Below are 27,899 nucleotides of genomic sequence, written 5' to 3' on the forward strand. Positions count from 1 at the left end.
AAATTCTACTCAGTGTGAATCTTAGTTGCTCTGGAGTGGAACCTAGATAACTCTACTTTTAAAAAGTTCCTCAGGTAGTCCTAATGTGTAGGCAGGCTTGGGAACCCCTGAATTAGAGTATATGACAATACAGCAATGGTTCATGAAATTAATTCACTGGGGAAACTGAGAATGTTAAGCCTGCATAGCTTTACTTGAAGGTCTGTAGTTCATTACCTTAGTTAAGGGCAGCAGTGCTGGTGAAATTCTCTCAGCTTTTATTGATCTGAATGACTTTATTTTGCTTTCACTTTTAGAGGATATTCGGTCCTTGGGTATAATCTAAGTTTCCTCTTCATCCCATTAAACATATTATTCCATTGTCATCTGGTCTTCATGGTTTCCATTTAGAAGTCAGCTGTTATTATCTTTGTTCTGCTGTAATGTGAGATTTTTCTTCTTTTCTAGACTTGTTTTAGATTTTTTCTTTATCACGTAGTTTCAGCGATTTGATTATGATGTGCTTTGTTTTTGTTCTGTTTGTTTTTAAAGTGTTTCTTCTTTATTACCTAAAGACAAAGAATTGTCATATTAATAGAATGTTTCTTGATGACATCAGATCAACATATGGCTAAAAGTTGAAATACTTGGCATTTTTATCAAGGAAACTAAAACTAAACAGAAAATATTCATTACCCTATCATAGTATTAATATTTTCACCTGAAATCTGGAAGATCATAGTCAATTCTGAGGCATCTCAAGAAAAATATAGTAGATTAAGATTTGATGAATAAATATGTATATTTGGCTTCTGGTGATAATATCTGCCACATAAAAAATAATTAGGAAACTTCAATTTAGGAATTTAACACTGAAGTAGGATGTGATTAAAATTTACAAATTAAACAATGTATAAGGTGACACATGACCTTCAAACTGAAGGAACAGTGTGGCATTCTTTAAAACTTGTTCCTACATTTAGGTAAATGAAGGAAGTAGTTGTGGAAGATGTAGGGAGCTTAATGATGGAGGAAGTTGTAAGTGAATTCAAGGATAATTTGAATGAATTTATGAAAGGTAAATCTATGAGGGATAGAAAAAGAAGCTGGAATATGAATATATGAATGCATGCATGTGTACACACACACACTATCACAGCATGTCATTTGGAGCCATTTGATGCAACAGAATATTGGATCATATTGTCCAGTTTGACAATTACCATATTTTGATGTTGAAGTGAGAAAATGAAAAAGTATTTTGGAGCAGATATCAAGATAACCACACTCTAGTGTTGGGACTTGAGCTAATCCTGAAAGAGTAATTGAAAGGAGGCTAGAGCATGGAGGGAATAAGATGTTTCAAGATAAATGGCAGACAGTGGGGAAAAAAGGCAAGGGGATTGAAGTTAGCCAGTTTGAGTAAGAAAGCCTTGTTACTGCATGACCATTGAATTGAAACCTTCCAGAGAGTTGGGATAGTGCAGCAGCTGAGAAGATAGGCTCTAGACCAGTGGGTCCAATAAGAATATAACATGAACCATATCTTTACTTTTAAATTTCCTCAAACAAAAGAAATAGGTGACATTAATTGTAATGTGTTTTTATTGAACCCAATATATCCAAAATAGTTCAACATATGGTCAGTATGAAAAATTATCAATGAGATATTTTACATTCTTATGTATAACAGGTCTTCAAAAGCTAATGTGTATTTATACTTACAGCATGTTTTAGCTTGGAAACTAAATTTATATCAGAAACACTTAATCATAAATTTTATAGTTGAAAAGTATATTTATATACTCAATAACTGAATTAACTTTTTTTTTTTTAGGGACAGGGTCTCACTCTTGTCACCCAGGTTGGAATACAATGGCATGATCATAGCTTACTGTAGCCTTGAACTCCTGGGCCCTTGGCTCAAGTGATCCTCCTGGCTCAGCCTCCTGAATAGCTAGGACTACAGGTGTGCACCACCACATCTGGCTCATTTTTTAAATTTTTTGTAGAGATGGGGTGTCATTATGTTGCCCAGGCTGGTCTCAAACTCCTGGCCTCCCAAAGTACTGGGATTACAGGTGTGATCTTTGAGCCACCATGCATGGGCAACTATTGGTTTTTAAATTTAAATTTAAATTAGTTAAATAAAATTGAAAATTTAGTTTCTCAGTTGCATTAGCCATATTTCAAATGTTCCATAGCTATATGTGGCTACAGGACAGTGCAGCTCCAGAGTGTAATTTTTCAAAACCTGCCTGCATGTATCACTTTCTAGCTATTTGGCCTAATTATTTAAATTTTTAAGTCTGGTTTCCTTATTTGTAAAAGAACTAGTATTATCTAGTTCATAGGACTATTTTGAAGTTTAAATCAGGTAATCTGTGTAATGCCTTGCACATAGTAAGTGCTCATTGCTGGTTACTATTTGACAATTAGGAATTTAGGGATGAGAACCAGGCTGGGCTTGGGAATAATGGAGAATCTGTCTTGAATATCCTGACTTTGAGGTGAAGATGGAGAATCGAACTGAATAAGTGGATTAGAATTTAGGTGAAGGGCCTAGGACCAGAGAAAGCATAGCAGAATAACACCTCATGGATGTTCTTTTGACTGCTATAGCACTGATCATGCACTTTTCTCTCTTTCCCATCAGACTGGGAATCATTTGCTGTCTCCTCGCTAGTGCAACTTACAGACTCAATTTTAGGTGCCTGGAATTGTGCCTGCACATAGTAGGCGTTTAAAAATGCCTATTGAGCAAAGATATGAAATCAATCTAAGTTTCCATCAATGGAAGATTGGATTAAAAATGTGATATGTATATATATATATATCTTTGCACAATGGAATACTATTCAGCTATAAAAAAGAATGACATCATGTCTTTTGCAGCACCATGGATGGAACTGGATGCCATTATCTTAAGTGAAACATCTCAGACACAGAAAGACAAACACTACATGTTCCCACTTAAAAGTGGGAGCTAAATAATGTGTACAGGTAGAAGCAGAGTGTAGAATGATAGACAGTGGAGACTTGGAGGGTGAGGGGCTGGAGATGGGTGGATAATGGGAGGTTATTTGATGGGTACAATGTGCATTGCTTTAGTGATGGATGCACTGAAGATGCTGACTTCACCACAATGCAATGTATCAATGTAGCAAAATTACACTTGTATTTCATGAATATATACAAATAATAAATGGGGAAAAAATAAAAGAAAAACAAAGAAATGCCTATTGAATGAACAAACTGAAATCACCAATGGACTAATTATAACAAGAGAATAGAAAATTGAATACTTAAAATAAATATTTTAGAGGATTTTGGCCAAGTACTATCTGAGTATATGCTTCTAAAGACTGTTCAAATGAACACTTTGGCATACTCTTAGATATATCTTTTGAAATTAGTAAAAAACACCAATTTTGAGCTAAAAGTTTGGTGTATAAAAGCTACTCCAAGAAATAAAATTCTTCATTCTCAAAAAGGTACTGTTTAATTCATATTAATACAGCCTTTTTGGTTGTTGTTATTCTCATTATTTCCATTTTTAAGCCCATCTTTATGCTTTTGAGAGTTTGAAGACTACGAAAGTCGTATGAAAGGTACAAAAGCGATTACCCAGCACTCCTCCCTCCTCACAAATCTTTCTCTCTCAACAGGTACATGTCAGAGAATTCTATTAGTGGACAACAAAGAGGCAATCTAGTTAGTGTGACGTCCCTTCCCTATTTGGTGACACTTTTCTATAGCATTCTTCAGGCTATCTCGTTTGACACTTTGGAACAGCTGCCAAGTCCTTTCCTGCTCCCTGTAAACAAGGCTGTCACTCACAGAGCATTCCCCTTACCTCGAGTAGGGAATGGAGGTTAATGACTTCGGAAATGGAAAACAGAACCACCATCAAAAGGACTTTTAATACCAGGAGAATTATAGGAGAATAATTGAATCAAATAAAATAAGAATATAAATAGACCGTGTTACAAGCTGCATTTGTTAAAAGGTTTCATATCAGTTGAAGTTTTGTGTTACCTAGGAAGAGTAATAAAAAGAAATAAAATAGATTGAAAATGGTTACCCTTGAGAAGCTATTTCTGACTTTTTGGCAGGATTCCCCTGTGGCTACTGATGCCCATAGAGTGTGTCTCATTCCTACTTTCTTTGCAACTTCAGTTCTGCTTTACAAGTGAGACTTCTGATAGTTTTTTTCCCCCCATTTGAGTGTCTTTGATTTATCATTTAGTTTAGTGGTTAAAGAGATGAGGCAAACCTCTGTATCTGGGGAAACGCTGACATTTTTCGGCTTCTGATAGGTGACCTTTTAATGTCAAATACTCTAAAAGGAATCAAGAGCATTTTTTTTGGACAGATTAAATCTGAATCAGAAGGTACTAGAAGCAGGAATTAGAAGAGTAGAGAAGGACTTTTAAGAAAGAAACACAACCTCATACATATAATACATACACAAATATTAATATATAGCTGATGGAGATGGGAATAGAGAGATTTTGCATTGTTGTGTTTAATAAGCTTCTTAAATACAAGGCATAATGAGGAAATATACCTTTTACAAAAGATTGGCAAGTTTGCTTATAAAGGTCTTTTGATTTTGTAGCTCTTAAACTAAATATTCTTTATGAGTCTCATATAGCATTATTATTATTAATTCAACAAACAGTAATAATGGCTTAATATATCCAAAGTATTGTTCTAGATACTGGGTTTAGAATGAAGAACTGAAAAAGACATGGTGATGTGCTTATGGAGTTTACAGCCTGGTAGGGTTAGTTATGTGACTGACACATTTACAATGATAAACTGTAAAAAAAATTATAAAAAGAGAGAAGAAGAGAAGAGGGAATCTGGTCAGGGAATTATGTATTATTGGAAACTACTCCAGTAAAGAGCCTGGTAGGTGGGACAGGGTGGGGGCTTACTTTAAGCAGAGAGAAATTAGAGAAATTTGTTATGCAACAATAGCTAACTAATATACCATTATGTTCTTCCTAAGCTGCCTCTTATCTGGGAGTTGTTAAATAATTACAATTTATAATGGTAATTATGAAGGTCCAAGGTAGGAAGGACTATGATTCCTAGGTCCAGCACTCTAGGAAATGAAAAGTCCATGTTATTATAGTTCATGAGTGAACAGTGGCACTGCATGAGTAGGCAGAGGAGTTGTGAGTTTGTTATGTGTCATCTTTTTAGATAATTTTTTTTTCTGGCTACTGTGTGGGGAATGGATTGGAGGAAAGCAAACTGAAAGAAGGAAATATTACAATATTACAGGTGAAAGATGGTAGTGGCTTGTACTGTGTTGGTAGCATTGAACATAGAGTTAGGAGCATGAATTCAAGGCACATTTTGGAGGTAGACTCTAGAAGTCTTGCTGTTGGGTTAAATATGAATAGAGGTCAAGGGAGAAGAAATCATGGATAATACCCCAGTTAGTTTCAAGCTGGAGTATGTAGGTGCATGAGGCTACCAGGGAGAATAATTTGTTTGGGAATGAAGAGTTCTGCTGTAAGTTTAATATATATGTATGGCACATGGAGATCTCTGTTGACAGTTGGATATATGAATCTAGATGCTTTAGTGTGGGTTTTTTTTTTTTTTTTTTTGGCATTTCTATAAACTTTCATGTGTTGGAAGCAACTTGAAGGAGATGAAAGAGATGTTATTGGACCGAATCCTGAGAAGTGGTAACATTTGGAAAGCAGGCACAAGAGGAAGAGTCAGGAAAGGAGACCAAGCAAAAGTAGCCAGAGAGGTAGGAGGAAGACTGCGATAGTGGGGTGTCTGAGGAACCAAGGGAGGAGAGTACTTTCATAAGGAAGGAGTGACCACTTGATTGGATGTGAGACTGAGTAAATTGAAGATAGGAAAATGTCTACTGGAAATGGCAAAATATGGTATTTATTACTGATTGATAAATGTAACATTAGCAGAGCAATGGTATCAAAATCCAGTTAGAATGGGTTAAGGCAAAAATGAAAAATGGCAAAACAGAGAAATAAAAAATCAACATCTGCTTTGACGGGGCATTGCCCAGGAAAGGAGATCAGAGACACAGAATTAAGGTAGGGTATTTTCAGAGTGATGGTATCAAAGCATATTGACATATTTCTGAGAGTGCTATAAAGACAGGGAGAATTGATGATATAGGAAAAAGGGAGTAGAAAATATTGGAATTAATATCCTTGAGCAGTTGAGAAGGATGGAGTGTGAGGCGTTGACCAAAGAGAGGAACATGGATAGGACTTCCATTGTGGATATAGATGTAGATTGGTTGGTGGGTTTGGCGGTAGAAGAGTGAAGAAGTCCTTGTCTGATTGTCTCTGTTTTCTTAGTGAGGTCACTGATGGTGATGACAGAATAAAAGGAACAAGGAGGCTGAGAGCCAGCTACTAGAGTCTTTAGCAAATGAGGGGAAAAGGCCAGGAGCACAGTGGATGTCAGTAATAATAAACTTTTCTGTGAATATATTTCTCTTCTTGTATATTTTGCTTTCACAGTGTAGAGGATATATGCTGATTTCTTTTTCTCGATGTTTTTCCTCCTGTCAGGCTCCTTGTTTGTTATTAGCAACATTGGAAGAATCTTGGGAAGTCTGACCAGAATACATGGAGAAACATGGGTGGAATTGTTTACAGTTAGTGTGGGCAGAAGGCTGAAGGTAGTGTTCACAGTATCACTCTGTTTCAGCGAGTCTTTGGAGGCTCCACCATAAGGTGCATGATATGATTAGATTGTCTTGATAGCAAAAGCAGGGATAATTTACCTGAGAAGTTATCCTACTTTAAAATGCTATACCTTTCTTTTATGGAGTTGCAAAAACAAACAAATAACAAAGCAAAACAAAACACACACATACACACACACACTCCCCCCTCCTCATCAGAGTTAGGAGGAAAAAGAATGACAAAAATATGTGATATTTAATTTTTCTCTTCTTAAATGGAGAAATAAAATCAAAGTTATACCCACAAAGAATGATTGGTATTTGAATTTTTACCCGTGCAGCCTGGAAAATAATTCTAAATATTTAACAGTACCTAAATAAGAGGCAGCTTTTCAGAGTATAAAGAGCAAAAATGTGTATTAGTTACATATTACTGCGTAATAAATTTATCCAAACCTGCAGCTTAATTTATTATATCACTATTTCTGTGGGTCAGGAATTCAGGAACATCTTAGCTGGAATCAGACTGTCATCTGGGGCTGCAGTCTCAACTGAAAGCTCAACTAGGGGAGGACATGTATCCAAGCTCACTCATGGGGTTGGTGGCAGTTCCTGGCCACAAAGTCCTCTTCATAGCCTTCTTGAATGTCATCATGATGTTCAGCTAGTTTCCCAAGAATGAGTGATGGGAGAGGGAGAAAAGGGGAGGAGGGGACTACATGAGGACGTGAATACCAGGAGGTGGGAATCACTGGGGCGATTGTGGAGACTGGCTGTCACAGTGGTGTGCTAGGTGTCCACAATAAACAATATCCTCATCATTTGGCTGTGTGACTTTGGAAAAGTCAGTTAACATTTTTGAGATGCTATTTTCTCACCTGTTGACTCCTAGTAAATCTCTAGTAACCCTTCTTGCTCTAAAAAAAATCAGCCTATTTCACTAAACATTGTTTACAAAGATGGTTAAAAAGTGAAATTGCAGTTCTCATCTTCCTTCTTAACTGTGTATTTTTCACTGTTGATGGGCAATTTTGGCAAGATTTTTGAAGATTTCTAAGGAAATATAGATTAGTCAATCAGCCATTGAGAAGAGTTGCCAAATTTTGCGAAGATATTTTAAAGCAGAAGATTCATATTGGTATTTGAGAATAATTAAACTGCTAGACATTGGTCACATTTAGGCTACCCATTACTTTTTTTCCCTAAAAAGTAGCAGCTTTATTGAGATATAATTCACATACCATATAATTGACCTGTTTGAAGTATACAATCTAATGGTTTTTAATACACCCACAGGCTTGTACAACCATCCTCACAGTCAATTTTAGAACATTTCGTCCTCCAAAAAGAAACCTCATGCACATTAGCAGTCACTCATTATCACAAATAATCCCCCCAATAGGCACAATGTCTCCCACCCAATTATTAATCTTTTGTCTCTGTAGATTTATATATTCTGAACATTTCTTATAAATTTGAATAATATAATAGATGTTTTTTGTGTCTAACTTCTTTCAGTTAGCATGTTTTAAACATTCATCTACATTCTAGTATGTATTGGTACTTCATTCTTTTTATTACTGAATAATACTCCAGTGCATGAATAGACCACATTTTATTTATCCATTCAACAGTTTCCATATCTTGGTTGTGAATAATGTTGCTATGAACATTCATACACAAATTTTTGTGTGGATGTGTGTTTTCATTTCTCCAGCTTATGTATGTAGGAGTGGAATTGTTGGTTCATGTGGTAACTCTGTGTTTAACATTTTGAGAAATTGCCAAACTATTTTCCAAAGCAGCTGCACCATTTTGCGTTCCTCCTAGCAGTGTGTGAGGCTCCAGTTTTGCCACATCCTTGTCAACTTTTTTGGTCTTTTTTTTTTTTTTTGAGACAGAATCTCACTCTGTTACCCAGGCTAGAGTGCAATGCTGTTATCATAGCTCACTGCAACCTTAAATTCCCGGGCTCAAGCAATCTCCTGCCTCAGCCTCCAGAGTGTTGGGACTACAAGCATGTGCCACCGTGCCTGGCTATTTTTTTCTATTTTTTGTAGAGATGGGGTCTCACGCTTGCTCAGGCTGGTCTGGAACTCCTGGCCTCAAGCAGTCCTCCAGTCTCAGTCTCCCAAAGTGCTAGGATTACAGGCATGAGCCACTGTGCCTGGCCTGTCTTTTTGATCACAATCAAACTAGTGGATGTGAAGTGGTATCTCCTTGCATTTCCCTAATGGCTAATAATATTGAGCATCTTTTTGTGTGTCTACTGGCCATTTGTATTTCTTGTTTGGAGATATGTCTTTTGAAACCCTTTGCCCATTTTCTTTCTATTTTGTTTAGAATATCTCTTTGTATAGTTTTCTTTTTTAATTCTTTAAATAAATTTTATTGTGTATATTTAAGGTATACAATATGTTATGGAATACATATAGATAGAAAGAGATTACTATAGTGAAGCAAATTAACATATCCATCACTCACATAGTTATCCTTTTTTTGTTTCATGGTGAGAGCAGCTAAAATCTACTCATTTAGCATCAGGCCCATATACAGTACAACTTGTAATCCTCATGTTCTATATTAGATCTCTAGACCTGTTCATCCAACATATCTGCTACTTTTTATCCTCGGATCTACATCTCTCTATTTCCTTTCCCCACCCCTGGTAACCACCGTTTCATTCTCTGACTCTGTATATTTGAATTGAGATCATGCTATATTTTTCTTTCTTTGCTTGGCTTATTTCACTTACCTTAATTTCCTCTAGGCTTATCCATGTCATGGCAAATGGCACAATCTTGTCCTCTTTTAAGGCTGAATAATATTACATTGTATATATGTGCCACAGTTTCTTTATCCATTTGTCCATTGATAGACTCTTAGGTTGTTTACATATCTATGCAATGAACATGGGAGTACACTGTCTTTATGAGGTGGTGATATCATTTCCTTTGGGTATATGACTACAAGAAGCATTGCTGGGTCATATGGTCATTCTATTTTTAATTTCTTTAGTAAGTTACATATTTTTATAATAGCTGTACCAATCTACATTTCCTCCAATAGTGTTCACTTTTCTCTGTACTCTGACCAACATTTGTTACCTTTTGACTTTTTGATAATAGCTATCCTAACAGGTATAAAGTGCTATCTCATAGTGGTTTTGATTTATATTTTCCTGATGATTAAAGATATTGAGCACATTTTCATATACCTGTTGGCTATTTTTATGTCTTCTTAGAGAACTGTCTATTTATGTCTTTTGCCCATTTTTAATTGGGTTATTTATTTTTCCACTATTGAGTTGTATGAGTTTTTAATAAATTTTGGATATTAACCCCTTATCAGATATATAGCTTGGAATTTTTTTCCCAATCTGTAGGCTACCATTTCATTTTGTTGATTGTTTCTTTTGCTGTACAGAAGCTCATGCAAAGCTGGTTTAACATACACAAATCAATCAACATGATACAGCACATTAACAGAATGAAAGATAAAAACCACCTAATCCTCTCAATTGGCATGGAAAAAACAATTGACAAAGTCCAACATCCTTTCTTGATAACAACTCTTTTTTTTTTTTTTTTTGAGACAGAGTCTCGCTTTGTTGCCTGGGCTAGAGTGAGTGCCGTGGCGTCAGCCTAGCTCACAGCAACCTCAAACTCCTGGGCTTAAATGATCCTACTGCCTCAGCCTCCCAAGTAGCTGGGACTACAGGCATGCGCCACCATGCCCGGCTAATTTTTTCTATATATATATTTTAGTTGGCCAGAAAATTTCTTTCTATTTTTAGTAGAGATGGGGTCTCACTCTTGCTCAGGCTGGTCTCGAACTCCTGAGCTCAAGCAATCCACCCGCCTCAGTCTCCCAGAGTGCTAGGATTACAGGTGTGCGCCACTGCACCCGGCCAACAACTCTTAATAGTTTACGTATAGAAGGAAATTTCCTCAATATAATAAAGGCCATTTATGAGAAACCCAGAGCTGACATATTATAGTCAATGAGGAAAAACTGAAAGCTTTTCCACTAAGATCTGATACAAGGCAAGGATGCCCACTCTTGCCACTTCTATTCAACACAGAACTAGAAGTATTAGCAAGAGCAATCAGACAAGAAAAAGAAATAAAAGTCATCCAAATCAGAAAGGAAGTTGTAAAATTATGTCATTATCATGTTATGCAGATGACATGACCCCATATATACAAACCCCTAAAGATTCCACACAAAAAACCTGTTAGAGTTAATAGGTGAATTCAGTAAATTTTCAAGACACAAAATCAACACACAAAAGGTCATAGCATTTTAATACCCAGATAAAAACCTAACTGAAAAAGAAATGAAGAAAACAATCCCATTTTTAACAGCATAAAAAAATAAACTTAGAAATAAATTTAACCAAGGAGGTAAGAGATACGTACATTGAAAACTATAAAACATTTCTGAAAGAAATTAAAGTAGACAGAAATGAATGGAAAGATATTCTGTGCTTGTGGATAAGATGAATTAATATCACTAAAATGTTCATATTATCCAAAGCAATATACAGATTCAATGCAATCCTTACCAAAATCCCAATGGCATTCTTCACAGAAATAGAAAAAAACAATCTGAAAATTCATATGGAACCACAAAACAATTCTGAGAAAGAAGAACAAAATTGGAGGCATCACACTTCCTGATTTAAAATTCTATTACAAAGCTATAGGTAATCAAAACAGTATGATATTGGCATAAAAACAGACACATAGACCTGTGGAGCAGAATAGAGAGCCCAGAAATAAGCCCAAACATATGTGGCCAACTAATTTTTGACAAGGGCACCAAAGGGCACAATGGGAAAAGAATAGTATCTTCAATAAACAGTGCTGGGAAAACTGAATTTTCTTGTGTGAAAGAATGAAATTGGACCTTTATTTTATAACAGACACAAAAATCAATTCAAAATGAATAAAAGACCTAAATATAAGACCAGAAACTATAAAACTCCTAGAAGAGGACATAGGGGACGAGCTCCTGGACATTGGTCTTGGCAATGATATTTGAATATCACCCCAAAAGCTCAGACCACAAAAGCAAAAATAAATACATGGGACTATGTCAAACCTCTACCATTTAAAAATTATATCATTTGTATTTTTATTGTTGAATTGTAAGTTTTTAAAAATATATCTGGATACAAGTCCCTTATAAGATATGGTAGTATAAGATGTAAAATTAAGGTTCAACATTAAGTGCTGCCTTGACATCTGGAAAAACTGAAAGAGACTTGAATGGCCTAACTACAAGTTCTCCTTCCCATTCTGCTCCCATAGGTAAGGTGCCCCAGCTAAATAACCTCCTTACTGAATGGGCCAGATGAGGTTCCTGCCTATTCATGAGTAGCAGGTTTCAATTCCCTGCAGCCCATGAAATTATTCAAATAAGTATATCCCATGCTCTCATGGGAACCAGGGGACAATGTATCCTCTTGGTACTACAAAGTCAGCCTCCCTCAGCTCCTGGTTGTCCACTCTGTTCCTGAGTACAACCTCTGTATGGCCCTATGTGGCATAGTGTCCTCCTGCCCTGAGGTATGAGTGTATGTGGCTCATAAACTGCTGTTAATCTCATCTGTTCTGTGTTAGATATTGTGTGTTGGGCCATCCCCACACCTCTAGGGTGGGAACCCCTCCCTCACCAATGGGATGAAGAGGAGGCAATCAAAACAGACATAATGATTTGCAAATATTTTCTCCCATTCTGTGTGTGATCTTATACTTTCTTGATAATATCGTTTGAAGCACAAAACTTTTAAATTTTGATGAAGTCTTATTTATCTTTTTGTTTTCTTTTGTTTTGTTCACTTGTGCTTTTGGTCCCACATCTAAGAAGGCTTTGCTTAACCCAAGATCACAAAAATGCACTCTTACGCTTTCTTCTAAGAGTTTTATAGTTTTAGCTTTTACATTTAGGTCTATGATCCATTTGGAGTTAATTTTTGCAGGTTGTGTAGAGAATGGTTCCAGCTTCATTCTTCCACATGTGGATAGGCAGTTGTTCAACACCATTTGTTGAAAGAGTATTTCTCCCTGTTGAATTATCTTGGCACCTCTGTCAAAAGTTGCCCATTACCTTTTGAATAGTTTTTCTGTATTTTGAGAAGTTTCTATTTTTGAGTTCCACATTTCCAGGATAGAATCAAAACTCAAATTTATAGCCTCTCTTCTAGCTAAAATGTAAGCATTTGTCTGGGGATTCAGCCATCTGGTGAACCCATGAGAGGCTCGGACACAGAGAAGAGCAATATGAACAAACTAGCTCTAGGTGAAGCCTCCTGCTTGCTGGTGCAGCAGTGGCAATGGCCACGTTGGCTTCCTTTAGTCTTTGGTGGGACCATGGAAGTTTAGATTGTTTCTTCAACTTGCCAGCTGCACAAAGGTTTTTGGCACTGTAAACAAGTTTATTGTTGGGCTTGATTCTCCAGACCTCCCAACAAACACTTCTGTGGATTATTTGGTATTTTGTTTCTTTTTTCTTCATTAGTCAGTGTCAACTTCTGTTGCTTACAACCAAGAGCCTGACTGATACACATTCTATGAAGAGTTAAAATAGGATTTAAGGCAATAAATTGCACTTTAGTTTTGCATAGAACATAGATCTGACATTTCTAACTGGCTTTTGTGATGGGGGTTTAGGTAAAAAGTAGTAGCATCTGTTTTAGTTATTAAATAGTTTCAGTTACTAAATAGTTGCATGACAGTCAGATGCAACTGCCTGCTGCCAAATTAAACATAAGCAGTGGACTCCCCAATCAAATTTGCATAAGTGCTTCATATTTTCATCTCTGACCAGCTCTGCTCCAGGTCTTTTCCTGCTTCTGATTCTTAGCTCCATCCCATAGTTAGGCAGGTTTGACATTCTTGGACCTGGTTGTGTAATTAGACTCCCTGGTTTGACTCACATCTCTTTTTTGAGGAAGGGGACCCAGACCAGCCTCTCTGGTTGTTCATATCTGAATTGTCAACCTGTCCATCAGACTCTTAGGACATAATCCTTGGCTCCAGTTAGGTTAAAGGTTGGACCTGCCTAGCCAAACTCAAATCTATTTTACACTAGTTTTATAGATTCAGTGGCATGCCAATTGCTACATCGTACTTCTCACTATAGAGAAGTTGTATCTTATGGGAAACAAGGCATGAAAGAATTAAATGCCTACATTTGAGGGGAGATACCAGCTATAATGATCCAACTGAAGAGGGTGAGAGAGCAGCAGTAAGTCACCTGGCACTTACATATCCCCTCTCCCAGGTTCTCTTTGAAAGAGACTCCGGTAAAGTTTTTGGCAAACTAGACAAGTGGCTTGCTTTTTCGTGGAGATGAAAATCCTTAAGAAACAGAGCCCACTATTTGTTAATTGATTCAGAAATTGGCCTTTTTTAGTCTTGTCTATGATTGCATTAGACTAAATATATGTTACCAGAATCCCCTCTCCTATAGAAATTACATATTCCATATTTCCGACTTCTCCTCACCAGTAAATTGACACTTCAGGGCTTTGAAGCTACTTATATGGGCAACCTCAATAGCTACAAAGAACGGTCTGGGAATAAGTTGAGGGAGAGGATGGCAGAGTAGAATTCTTCAAGGATCTTGTGAAGCTGTCAAGACTGTCTCCTTTACCTATCGTAGTGGTTGCTGGGTAATCCAATACTGATGGTTCCTAACATGGAGATGTATTGCATGTTCTCTATCTATCTTGGAGAATTGAATTCTACTGTCATTTTCTTTTTGCCTCATAGACAATCAGCTTAAATCTTTGCCTGTGTTGTTAAAAACCAGAATCAGTGTGAACAGTGTCACTGGAAAAAGTTAGACAGTTCTGAGAGCATGAGCCAAGAAAAATAGATTGGTAAAAGTAATGTGAAATGGTCTCTATCAAAGTCATTATGTTTGATAGGTTTTTCTAAGGCATTAACCTCAGAGGTGTCTTCAAGAGATGGTTTCAAGATATAACTCTTATAAAAGAAGACAGCAGTCAGTGGGCTAAAAAATAGACTAGGACCTAGAGGGATTGTATTTGAAATTCCATTTCACTACTGAAATCTCTGAGGTACAGTGTCAAAGTCACTTAGTCCAACACTACTTCAGTTTTGCTATCTGTAAATGGGAACAATAGCTTCTTATGTAGTTTAATAGCTTATAATTTCTTCATATTAGAGAAGCATTATACATTTATTCATGAAAAAAATTTAGTTGGGCAAAAAGAATGCAAACTATATCTTCAATTCTCCTTCCTCAACCCAAAGGAAGTAATTACTTCACTTTGGTGCATATCCTTTGGGATTTCCAGATTATCTTCTTTGTACCCTCAGTTTCAAGAACCATTCCTCAGCAATAACTGATGTACATTAAAGATTCAATCAAATTTCAGCACATGCCACTCTATTACCCCCCCTTTCTCTCCTTGAAGTAAAATAAGTTCAGTCATACCAAAAGATCAATAAAATCAGCATAAGAAACAGACTATGTTATATCACAAAATTGTTATTTTGTATCATGTGAAGCAGGTAAAATTTCAAACACATGTATATGCCTAGGGCAGCCATAATGACAAACACTGATCTTGTGTAATCTTCTAGGTATTCATAAATGGTTCTAATCAACAGCATATGGGAGAATAATCATTGTCAATGTGGAGACGCAGAGAGGGGTAGGGCAAATCCCTTTGCTGATAGAAAAACCCTCCTAAGGTGGAGCCACAGTTCAAGGACTGAGAAAGAGCCTGATATCTTTGTGATGTTGCATAAGTCAGCCAGTGATGACCATGGTGACCCAGTGACCACACAGGGGCTGGTTAGTTCAATTAAACCTTTGTTGTCTCCACGGAAGGGTGTATTTTCTTAACATGCCCAGGGATTCAGGCTGGTTTTTAGGGTCCTTGACCCAGAGGGCCCCTGTGGAACAGTTTGTTTGTAAGGTTTTTTTTGTGTGTGTGTGTGTGTGAAGAGGTAAATGGGGGTCCTTCAAGTATCATTACCTCAGCACAGGCAGGAAGAGAATGAAGTCTAGATCTTCTGAGATGGCATCTCTTCATAACACTGATGGCTCATGAACAGGGAACAAACTGCCTGGAGAAGAGAGATGGAAGAGAAATTTTACATAGTACATACTTTTTTTGTACGTTTGACTTTTATTTTACACCATGCACAAATATTATCTATTCTAAAAACAATGGCAAATTAACATTTTTTTTTAAATGACAAAAAAATCAGGCATTTTAGGTGGAGGTTAAATTGCTGTGTGGAATTTTAAAAACCTGTATGCAGTTTAGTTCTCTTGGAAGCATCAAAGGAATATGACAAAATATTTGCATGAAGAAAATACTACTTCCAATACTATCCTGGATTAATTAAAAAAATCAAGAATGGATGTTGCTTATAGCTATTCCAATATAGGAGCTATGGCTATAGGATTCAAATCACCCTAACTAAACCCACCAAAAATACAGAAGGATATTCTCCCATTCACACATGGACTAAGTAAATCATGCTACAGTCTTCCTCCACTGAGCAAAACTTGTTTTATGTTATCTTCTCCACAACAGAGAACGTTTTCAAATCTTAACCATGTTTGGTTATTTTTTTAGCTTTATAATGAGTTTTTGGGCCAATGAATAATTTTTGAGACTCCCTGAGAGACAGTTTTTGTCCCTTAGTTTATTAGGCTATGCATAATAGCATTTGGAATGTCTTTTACTGCACAAATAGGTAATTTATGTAATCTATTTGTACGGTTTGAATGCAAGTAGTGGCACTAGATTGGAGTTTGTGATTCTTTTGCACAGTAGATTACATAGTTACTGAATAAGCCATTAATGTGACCACATTGAAATAGGCTACATTCATCCTAGCACCCTGTATTTATTTTCCTAATATTTTGTATTATACTTTAAATTTGGACAAGGAATGAGCTGGTCTGCTAGAAAATACACTTAATGTAGGCTTTATTCTGTTAACTTGACCTTTGTTTAGAAATTTCTTTGATAGTTTGGACAAGTAGACATTTTGACTTTTCTACCTACCCATTTTATTGAGATATCATGAGGATGATCAGGAAGTTAATAACTAAAATAACTTATCAAATGAAATTGTCTCTATGGTCATAACTGAAGGCCACATGTAAGTATACATTTGTTGTGTATCCTTTTTGTATCCAGCTGCCTTTGCAACACTAAAAATAACTTTATTTTGTATACTTCTGATTGATCTTTTCCTTTTCATTGTCATTGTGCCCCTCTTGTTTAAGTTCTCCATCTCTCTTTCTCTGTCCTCCTGCCTTTCCTTCTGTTCTCTGGGCCAACTAAATCAACTGGAGGCTTGTAAATTGATAACCCAGGTTAAATATCAGTGCAATTACAGGAAACAGAATTCTCAACACTCCTGATTTCTGCTTTTCTCTCCAAAATGTATGAATCTGATTAAATTATGCACTTGACATCTATGTTCTTAAAACAGAAGCAGATTTAATGGAATGCAGCAATCAAATAAAATTTTCCCTGTATTTTATGTTTTTTTTCTGAGCTGTTTTTATGGTGAAAAACAGCAAACACAGCAAAATTGCATAAAACATAAATATACCTCTTAATAAATATTATAAGGCAAAGAGTATTTAACCATCACCCAGGTAAATATATAGACTATTGGCAACACCTGAGAATTCCCTCCATCTTCCTCTTGTTCTCCCCACAAATTAACCATTATCCTTACTTTTTTGGTAATTACTTCCTTCCTTTTCTCTATAATTTCACCATCTATGTATGCATTTTCCCAAACTATAGTTTTGTTTTGTTTATTTTTAAAACTTTATGTGAAGGTAGTTGTAAGTTTTAGGATCTGGTTTCTTATGAGGCAGGAAACAAACAGCATATTCAAAAAGAGAATTGAAAAGAGTTTCACAAAAAGACCACATACAAGTTGTATGTAAGTTTAAAAGAAACCAGCAGGGGATGTGGTAACACCCCAGAGCTAGCAACAGCTGGGGAGTGGGGACCCTTTGCTACCTCTGGACCTAAAGGGCACAGGAGAGGTGCACGAAATTTCAGGAACTGTGTGCCTGCCACTGCTGTACGGGAGAGCAGGTTAATAGCAAATGTGGTCTTCCATAGAGGACAGCAGCTATTTTCAACTGTGAGCTGTCAAAGGGAGTACAAAGGGATGAATATCCTGGCCTCTTGCCCTCTGATCTGCCTCTTGTTGGCTGTATCTGAAAAAAGCCAGAGTGCAAGCAGTCCAAACTGGCCAGGCCCAAGGCACAGAGAGGGGTAGAGAGTAGATCTGGAAGGGCAAATGGACCATGTCCTAAACAGACTTCTTTTGATTGACCTTATTTTGAGAGACTTAGTCACATTGTTGTATATAGCTGTATTTTGTTTATTCCAACTGCTGTATAGTGCTCTATTATGGAAACATATCATTATTTATAGATTTTATTGTTGATGGACATTTCGGTTATATCTTATTTTTGACTATCATGATTAATGTATACCTGTTGAGTCACATAGGTATATTTTCTATTGGGTGTATATCAAACAGCAGAATTACTGGAAAATAAGGTGTGTATGTATTTAACTTTAGTGAATAATGTCAAAGTATTTTCCAGAGTTGTTGCAATAATTTACACTCCCACCAGCAGTTTATGAAATTTCTGTTTTTCCATAGCCTTGAAAATATTACGTATTGTCAATCTTTTTAATTTTAGCCATACTGGTGTGTGGTATAATGTTATTCAATTCGCATTTCCTTCATTAGTAATGAGGCCACATGTTATACACTTTCATTAGCCATTTGGATGGCTAATGGTCTGTCTTTTCCTTATTTATATGTAGGAAGATTAAAAAATATAAATCTGGTTACTAGTTGGATCACACACACACCTTCTTACTTTATGCTTTATTTCTTTTTCCCTGTCTTAATCATGTGTTGATAAATAAAAGCTTTTTAAAATTTATTATAGCTTAATTTATCAATCTTTTCTTTTATAAATAGTGCTTGTGTGTTTTATATTAAAAATAATTCCCTCTCCATTAATTTAGATTCTCTCAAATTTTTCTTAAGTGTTTTATAGTTTTCCAAGTACAGGCCTTACATATCTTTTATTAGTTTTATTTCTAGGTATTTTAAATGTTTTATACTATTGCACATAGTATGTTTTTAAACTTCATTTTCTAATTGTTTATTGCTAGAGAAATAAAAATTTTTGTATTGCAATTTAATTTCCAACCAGGAAAACAGAGACTATTCTAAGCATTTTGTATGGAGGATAGTTAATACAAGGGATTTATAACAGAAATGATAGAGCAACTGAGATTCCAAAGAGGGGAAGAAATGGGGCAACCCAGAAGTTACCAAAAAGCAGTAAGCTGCTTCCACTTCTAGACTAGGGGGACCAAGAAAGGAGGTGGCATTACTGAAGCTCAGAGACCAGCGTTACTCAGCAGACATGGAACCCCAGGGAGCCTGGAGCTGGAATCATTAGTTACCTGAGATGCTACAGAAAACAGAGAGGGAGGGAAATATCCTGCCTTTTCCTCTCTCTGCTGCCTGCTAATATTCATCCAGTTCCTTCCACTGGCTGAATGTATGTAGAATCCAGAGGCAAAGGAGACTGAAATATTGTTTCCTTGAATACAGTGTAGATGAAGGGAAAAATGAAGGATAGATCTGAGATAAGTAGCTGATTGGCCTACACATTACTTATTCTGATAATTTATCTTCCCCCATGTACCTTTTTATTTGTATTTGAATATACACAACTATATCTTCCATAAATGACAGTTTTTTTCTTTTTCTTTTTTGGTCCCTTGGACAACACCCAAATATAAATGACAGTTTTATTACTTCCTTTTCAATCCTTAGAACTTTTATTTATTTTCCCTGCCTTATTGTATTAGCTAGATGTAGGCAGAATCATAAGCTCCAGAGACTAACAAAGCATTCTGAGTTGCCCTGAAGTCTTCCTGGATCCATCTGCAGGATCTTCTTGGACAGTTTAAGCCTATGTGATAGGTATCACTCTGCCTAGCTCATTTTTAGAATTATAGCCATATAGAATTTCAGAGCTGGGAAGGATCTAAAAGGTCATCTAGTTCAGGGTTTGGCAAACTGTGGTCCTTGGGCCAAATCTGGCTGCTTCCCGTCTTTGTAAATAAAGTTTTCTTGGAATATAGCCACATCTCTTTGTACAATATCTGTGGTTGCCTTTGTGCTAAAATGGCAGAGTTGAGTAGTTGGATAGAGAGCATGTGGCCCTCAAAGCCCAAAATATTTATTATCTGGCTCTTTACAGAATAAGTTTGCCTACTCCTGATCTAGCTCATCCTCTTCATTTGACAGGTGAGGAGACTGGTCACCACCCATTGTCGTACAGCAGTTAGTGGCAGAGTGTGGATGGGATCGCAGCTCCAGACTCATGAACTAGTGTTTATATCACTGCACCATATGATCAAAAGCCTCTCTCTGCTCCAACATGAAAGTCTGTATCATAGGATGGGGCTTGTCCTGGGCAGGATGGAGATGAGCAGGGCCCAGGCCAGTCAGATGGGAGGTCAGCTCAGACTCGGTGGGACGACCCGCCTGTCTGTCATGGCCTTTCTCTCTATCATGCATAAGACTCTGACAATAATAGCTCTCTTTCACCCTTGAGTAATAAAGGAAGGAAAAAACACACACAATAAGCTGCTTCTCTTCTTGTCCACAGCCTTCTCTTCCACATGCAGTACCAGCTGACATTAGGTAATGTTTAGTAAAAGTTCTAGGCAATTTAAATTGGTTAATTTCAACTCGGAAGTATTGCATTACTGTGTATCTGAAAGTTAAGAATTCCAAAGAACCCTGATTTATTATTTTCTGTCCTTGTTGTCATTGTTCACAGCTTCCTAAGCATAAAAACATTCAGTTAAATTTTCAAGTAGTGCTGTCTGGCGATGGAGACAGGGAGAATTTCTACTGAAAAAAGAATGACCTCAAAGCCACTTTTTTTCAATATTGAGGCCCAGGCTTTCTTCTATTTGAAAAGGCATAGCAATTATTAAAGAACATGTTAAATTATTTTACATTCTTTCTTTCTCATGCTCTTTATCTCCCACTTTCTCACGATTTCTGATAAAACACAGCCGTCTTCAGATGGAAAGACTGATTCTGAGCTTTAAGCCTGTCCTTGTCTTCTTATTTACTGCTGCGTTGCTTCTGGGCAGTACGTGCTGATTATCATAAAAGAGGTTTTACTTAACTAGACATTTCTATAAATGAAGACCTTTTAGTAAGAGTGATAAGGAACTTAATTTGTTGTTTTTATTAACCTAAACTTGTGATTCTTCTTTTACTACTCTGTGGGATAATTCTCTTTTTAAAGTTCACTTAAAGTCCTTCCTGTTTTGAATCTCTTTGCAAAGCTATAACTTTAGTTGGACAATTTTAGAACCAAAACACTGGATTTAAATTTTTATTTTTATTTATTTATAGAGTTGCAGGAATTGTTGTTGCTGTTTTTTTTTTTTTTTCTTTTTCTTTCCATCAGTGCTTTCTTTCAGCTCTGGTCTTGTATTTCTCTGTCTTTTCCCCTAGCCAAACCATGGGGAAGCGTCTTAGTAATACAGAGGTAGTTGCAAACAGGACACCTGCATCATTTCACAGAATTCCTGTTACATGATTTTACCATGCTTTTAACCACTTTCCTCAGAGATATTTCTCAGTGAAAGGACGTGAGAAGAGATAGTTTGGGTTGATTGCCTTATGGTTGTTTTCCAAACTGTCGAATTAGAAGTTCCACATTATGTAAGACCTTTCATTACGCCATAGTTCTAAAACAGGCTGGATACTTGCCTCAAAAGTGGGGTGGGAGAGGGAACCAGGTAACATTAAGTTGAGCATGAAATCTAGTGTCATCTTCTCCTTTTTGACATGAGTCCCCTAGAGCTAACAATCTGAACATTTGATTCCCTATTGACTGTGTAATGGGAAAGTCTCAGGTTTTGTCCACCTAATATTGAATGAGGCCAGTTATAGTAATATCCAAATCTCAGTCCCTTAAGGTTCTACCTCCTTTACCAAAGACCATTAGTTGGTTTTTTCCCCCAGTGTTCCTCCCTGTTAATTTCTGAGAACCTCAGTGGCTCCTATGTCTCCACAATTTAGTTCCGGGCACTGCTCACTGCTGTTGCTTGCAAGCTAAGTTGTCATAGTATCTCTATTGCAGAACTCACAAGTATTCTTAACCCTACACCCCTGCAACATCAGAGGCTTTCTTCTCCCAGCACTGGTTCTGCTGGTGTCTCAAATCATTGCTAAAGCCAGACATCTATAGCAGTGGTCCCCAACCTTTTCAGCACCAGGGACTATTTCATGGAAGATAATTTTTCCATGGAAGATGGGGGAAGGGGGGATGGTTGCAGGATGATTCAATCTCATTACATTTATTGTGCAACCAAACCTCTCTGCTAATGATAACCTGTATTTGCAGCCACTCCCCAGCACTAGCATCACCGCCTCAGCTCCACCTCAGATCATCTGGCATTAGATTCTCATAAGGAGCACACAACCTGGATCCCTCACATGCCCAGTTTACAGTAGGGTTCACGCTCCTATGAGAATCCAATGTAGCTGCTGATCTGACAGGAGGTAGAGCTTATGCAGAGATGCAAGCAATAGGGAGTGGCTGTAAATACAGATGAAACTTCACTTGCTAGCCGCTCACCTCCTGCTGTGTGGTCCGGTTCCTAACAGGCCGTGGATGGATACTGGCACGAGGCCCAGGGGTTGGGAATTGCAGATCCAAAGAGCCCAATACCACTTTGCTACTCAGTTGCAGGACCAGAGATTTGTAAATGGACATGTGCAAATGGAAAAGGACAATGCTCCTTTTATGCTGTGCACCCATGCCAGTTGTACACGGGCCCCCCCAGTGTTATATTTCTACCATGTGTCTTGATCTGGCAATTAGGTTTTGGGCAGGAAGCTCTAGTTAAGATCTTGTTGGCTTCGTGGAGGATCTCAGCCAATTTGTCCACATGATCATGATACTATAAGGTGAGAGAACACTCCTTCTCTGAGTGATGTTTTGTTAGAGCCCATAACTGTCAAAGTTCTTAATGGTACAGCTCTTCCAATTCATAAATTACTATTTCCTCACCCTGATCTCTCCACCCAGGGGGGCTGACATGTACCCAGAGTGGCTGGGGAGAAGCAAGTATAAGTATTAATTGCTTCAGAGACATACCCAGTGAAGTCTCAGGCTAGGCTGGGCAAAAAGGCAGGGCTAGGACCTTGGATTTAGAGAGAAGCAAATGCTTTAATAGGTGCTGCCTTTGATTTCTTTCTCTCTGCTTCTCAAGATCCTGTATTCCCATCGATTCCTTTCATACCTTTTCATCACAGTTTTAGAAAGGGTTGCATCAACATATTACCTTAAAAAAATGGCATCACTTTTGCAGACTATGCTTACAGGGCAACTGGTTCCCTTTCTCACCCCCCACCCCAGTTACCTTTGGACTACTTTGCTGTATTCAGAGCAACCTCTATTTATGAGGTGTGGTGCTGAGTCTGACTTTCAGACCAAATTCCTTACTCCTGTATGACTACATATTTTTTAGTACAATGGACTTCTCTCGCAGTCTGAAGCCTGTGGACCTTTCTCAGGATAATGTATTCAAATGGCATAAAATACATAGGATTATAAAGGAGGCTAATTAGAGGGAAGTACAATTAACCAAATATATTTAAACATTTTTTGCTTCTTTATTTACACAGTTGATAACAAGGTTTAGTGATGGGTCTAATAGCCAATTTTGAAATGGTGATGATATGATTTTTTGAATTAACTGCAAAAACTGTAACATTATATGAAAACACCTGTGTTTTCTATTGGTAACAAAGTCACAGATATTGCTAACACTGCTCTGGTTTGTGATAGAATGAAATGCTATGTTGTAGTTGAATATTAGTAAAACTAAACTTTTTTCCCCTATTCAAGTTCATGGACTTCTGAATTTGGAGTTCATGGACCTCTGGTAAATAAGGTGAGCTCTGGGCAGGGTCCTCATAGTTCTTCCTGTAATCTGGTCTTGGTCAGGGTTGATGCGGTCCATTTGATATGCTGTGATATCTTTGTCCCTTGAAGGGAACCAGAGTTTCTGGACCCCTGATTCAAGTAGAAGTCTTAGCCCCTTAGGGAATAAGAAGACATTAATATTAATAGGTATGTGGCAAGGGGGTGCTACTCAGCTGCACGGCTAAAGAGAATCCAACTCTCAAGGACAAATGGGACCTGGGGCAATGTGAGGAGGATTGTTATCTGCCTCTCTCTTCAGCAGCTTCTTAACCCAGTTCCCTGTTAGGACTTTTAGGTTGAGATGGGAGGATCACTTAAGGACAGGAATTTAAGACCAGGCTGAGCAAAGTAGTGAAACCTCATTTCTACCAAAAAATTTTAAAAATTAGCCACATATAGTGTTGAGCGCCTATTGTTCCAGCTACTCTGGAGGCTGAGGTAGGAGGATCACTTAAGTCCAGGAGTTCGAGGTTGCAGTGAGCTATGATGATACTACTGCACTCCAGCCTGGGCAACAAAGAAAAAGAGTTTGGATGTGGTGGGACCATGGGTGATTTGTTTTATTTCTTTTCCTTCATTAAAACGCCTCTTCTCCCCTCTCCCCACAACCACCAGTAGAATAGCTACTGTTTATGTTGTGAGCATGCAATACTCCGATTATGGAAAATATGCAATATTTATTTTAAACCATTTTGCCAATCTTTTCAGGTCTCATTCAAATCCAGTTACTTCCTTAGGGCTTCTCCTGATATTGTCAGTTTCCAGGGGACTCCCGACCCGAACTCTCATTGCCTCCCCACGTGTTTCTCATTAGTGAATGAATTGCTTATTGAATGAATTGCTCTTCTTGTCTTTTCTTCCAGATTGTAAGTCTTTTGAAAATAGTGCTCACATACTTATTCATAGCCATATTCTTCCAGCACCTAGCCTAATATTTTACACACAATATCCTATTTTATCATATTCTAATTAGCTAATTATTTAATATGTCACATGGTAAGTACTTAAGAAAACACTTATGGATACATTCTGAATGTGATGATCAGTCACACTTTGGTTGAATTAATAAAAGTTGCTTTGAAAGGCCACTATTCACTGTAACAAGAGCTGTTTGTTAGGAGGGTGACATTTCCACTCATCTTTTTGTATCAGACTGGCCTCAGCCCAATCCTCTTCTAGCTGTATCCAACCAAGGAAGGATTTTTTGTTAATCAGATTGGTCAGGCCCTTTGTTGGGTTACATATTAGGAAGGAAGGCATTTCTTTTGATTCTGAGTCTTCTATTTTATTTTGCATATCATTTCCTCAGTTCAGATTTTCTCAGGGAGGATGGGCAACCAGACAGGAACTATTTCTGGGTTTCTGTCCATAGCGATAGATGTCATCAAAATTTTGCCAAAATCTCCCATCTAACTTAAACGTCACAGAAAAGAGCTACAATGGGAAGTTGACTTCATTGTGTTTATTATATAGGCAGCTGTGTTTCTGTATTTATTTAGGATTTTAGAACATCATGAAAAATTACCCCATTTCACAATCTGGATGGTAGGAAGCACTGTTTGCTGGCTGCAGACCCTCATGGCAGGTTTGGGCCAGCTTTTGAGATTTGTGCAGTGAGGGGAGATCCAGAGGACATAAACTTTTTGTGGTGGTATGTCTCGCCCATGTTTGGTAATGAAGGAGAGCAGATTGGCTCACCAGGGTGGGTTTGCAGCAGCCTGAGGGGATGGGAAGAAACTCTGAGTAGAGCTGCAAGTTTTGCATCCAGCTCTACAGCTGGCAGCCACGGTGTCATGGTGGTGCTTCCAGGCACCTCCACTCTTGCTGTACACCTCCCTTATATGCCATAAACTCTGTGTTACTTCTCAGTTTATGCTTCTTTTTGCTGGATCTGTGGCCTGGTTTCACAACTTATTTCCCTGTGTTATAAACAATATGGATGAAAACCTATTAACATCACAGAAAAATGCAAGTACAGAGTGTCAGTAGCATGGTTTTATAATACCTCAAATGTTTATAAACATAAACATTTTATACTCTAAACCCTATTTTGGAGTTTCCACCTCTTTATAATGTTATCTCTTCAGCAGTAGGCAATAGTCATGGAAGTTGGGGAGTAGGTTAACCAGCTAGCATTCTAGGGTTGTTTCCACATCTTTGCAATTGTGAATTGTGCTGCTATAAACATTCGAGTGCAGATGTCTTTTTTATAGAATGTCTTTTGTTCTTTTGGGTAGATGCCCAGTAATGGGATTGCTGGATCAAATGGTAGTTCTACTTGTAGCTCTTTGAGGTATCTCCATGTTACTTTCCACAGAGGTTGTACTAGTTTGCAGTCCCACCATCAGTGTATGAGTGCTCCTATCTCTCTGCATGCATGCCAACATTTATTGTTTTGGGACTTTTTGATAGAGGCCATTCTCACTGGAGATAAGTGATATCTTACTGTGGTTTTGATTTGCATTTTCCTGACGATTAGAGGTGAGCATTTTTTCATATGTTTCTTGGCCATTCGTCTATCTTCTTTTCTTTTTTTTTTTTTTGGAGACAGAGTCTCACTCTGTTGCTTGGGCTAAAGTGCCGTGGCGTCTGCCTAGCTCACAGCAACCTCAAACTCCTGGGCTCAAGCGATCCTACTGCCTCAGCCTCCCGAGTAGCTGGGACTACAGACATGCGCCATCATACCCAGCTAATTTTTTCTATATATATTTTTAGTTGTTCTTATAATTTCTTTCCATTTTTAGTAGAGACGGGGTCTTGCTCTTGCTCAGGCTGGTCTTGAACTCCTGAGCTCAAACGATCCACCCGCCTCGGCCTCCCAGAGTGCTAGGATTACAGGCGTGAGCCAGCGTGCCTGGCCAAAAAGTGGTTTCTTGACATGGAATCTACTCCTGGCGGTTTCTCCCGGGCTTCTGCCAGTAGGCAGGACCTCAAGCCAGCAGATCTCCCTTGACTGTGATGCGGTTCGGGAGGGTCCCTGCCCAGGATCTCAGTCTCGGCTGAGATCACAGCCCTCCAACAGGAGGAGGGTTGCCCCTCAAGCACGCAGATCTGCCCCTGAAGGCACACACACCCCCTGGTTAGTGCGTTCGAGACCTGGGTGTACGGAATCTGGTCTGCAGGCCTGTCCCCTGGGCCCTGGAGATCAATCCCTGACCCTGCTGTAAGGCTGGTGGTGGGCACCCCGCCCCTCCCTAGGACAAAAAAAACCCCACAGGGCCTGGCAGGCCCAGCTAAGTTAAAGATAACCTCACCTAGATAATCTCGGTTCCTGGAGCCCACACGTACCACCAGCCCCTCCTATTTCTCAATACTCGCCCTAAAACTGCAACAGAAAGTTCCTTGCTCTCCCCACCACAGATCTTTCCGCCAAAGAAACCCCCACCCCCCAGACCTAAAAAACATGTATAAACCCACTCAAAACTTCTGCTCCAGGCGACTTCTCCGGTCTCTCTCTCTCTCTCTCTCTCTCTCAATCTCCGCCCCCCACCCGGGAACCTCGCCCAGGAGCGCTCCATTATCCAATAAAGCCTCCTTACTTAACCCTTTCAACTCTGCTCGTCTTTCTTTCTCTGGCACCGATTATCCAAAAACCTTACACCTGCCGGGGAGAAGAGTGCTGGTCTCAAGTTACCCACGGGTGCCCAGGCCGGATCAATGTCTCTCTGCCTCGAGATCTGATCCACTCCTGGAGTCACCGGGTAAGTGGCACCTGGGAGGGCTGGCGGGCAGGGAGCTCACAGTCCGAGCACCCCTCAGTCCGCAGTAGGGCCCCAAAAGGAAAGGTCCCGTTCCCTGCAGATGCCTCCAGGTGGTGGCTAAGTTGTCTCTCTCGGCAGCCCCGGGGAGGGGAGGGGAAGAGGAGAATGAAGCAAGATGGCGCCTGGCAATCGTCTGGGCTCTGCGGCCGGGAGGCGCCCTGAGGGAGCTGGAACCCGGTGCGCTCACTGGCGGCAGCCGTCTCCGGGCTGGTGTGGGCAGGTCTCCAAGGGCTCAGGCGCCCACCCGCAGTCTGAGACGCGAGGGAGGGGAAGTTTAATCCTCCACCTACCCTTGTCGCCGGTCTCCAAGCCGCTGGGGCCCTTCCTCCTTCCAGTTCTCCTCCGCAACTTCTTCCCGTGGAGTCTCCTGTGGTTTCAGGCACCCT

At 38.6% G+C, this 27,899-nt stretch overlaps 1 long non-coding RNA gene across 2 annotated transcripts; it reads right to left on the bottom strand.

Annotated features, from left to right (window-relative positions):
• Nucleotides 1-506: 506 nt before the first annotated feature.
• On the bottom strand, nt 507-27,899 carry LOC123632975. Of its 2 annotated transcripts, none has more exons than XR_006733519.1 (3): nt 27,804-27,899; nt 15,687-15,777; nt 507-548 (listed from the first exon to the last, which is right to left on the bottom strand). It is a non-coding gene; the product is annotated as an uncharacterized LOC123632975 (long non-coding RNA). The 2 variants fall into 2 exon arrangements; XR_006733518.1 differs by lacking the exon at nt 507-548 and adding an exon at nt 11,272-11,308.

Source organism: Lemur catta, chromosome 2, assembly GCF_020740605.2.
Source record: "Lemur catta isolate mLemCat1 chromosome 2, mLemCat1.pri, whole genome shotgun sequence".
Lineage (NCBI taxonomy): Eukaryota > Metazoa > Chordata > Mammalia > Primates > Lemuridae > Lemur > Lemur catta.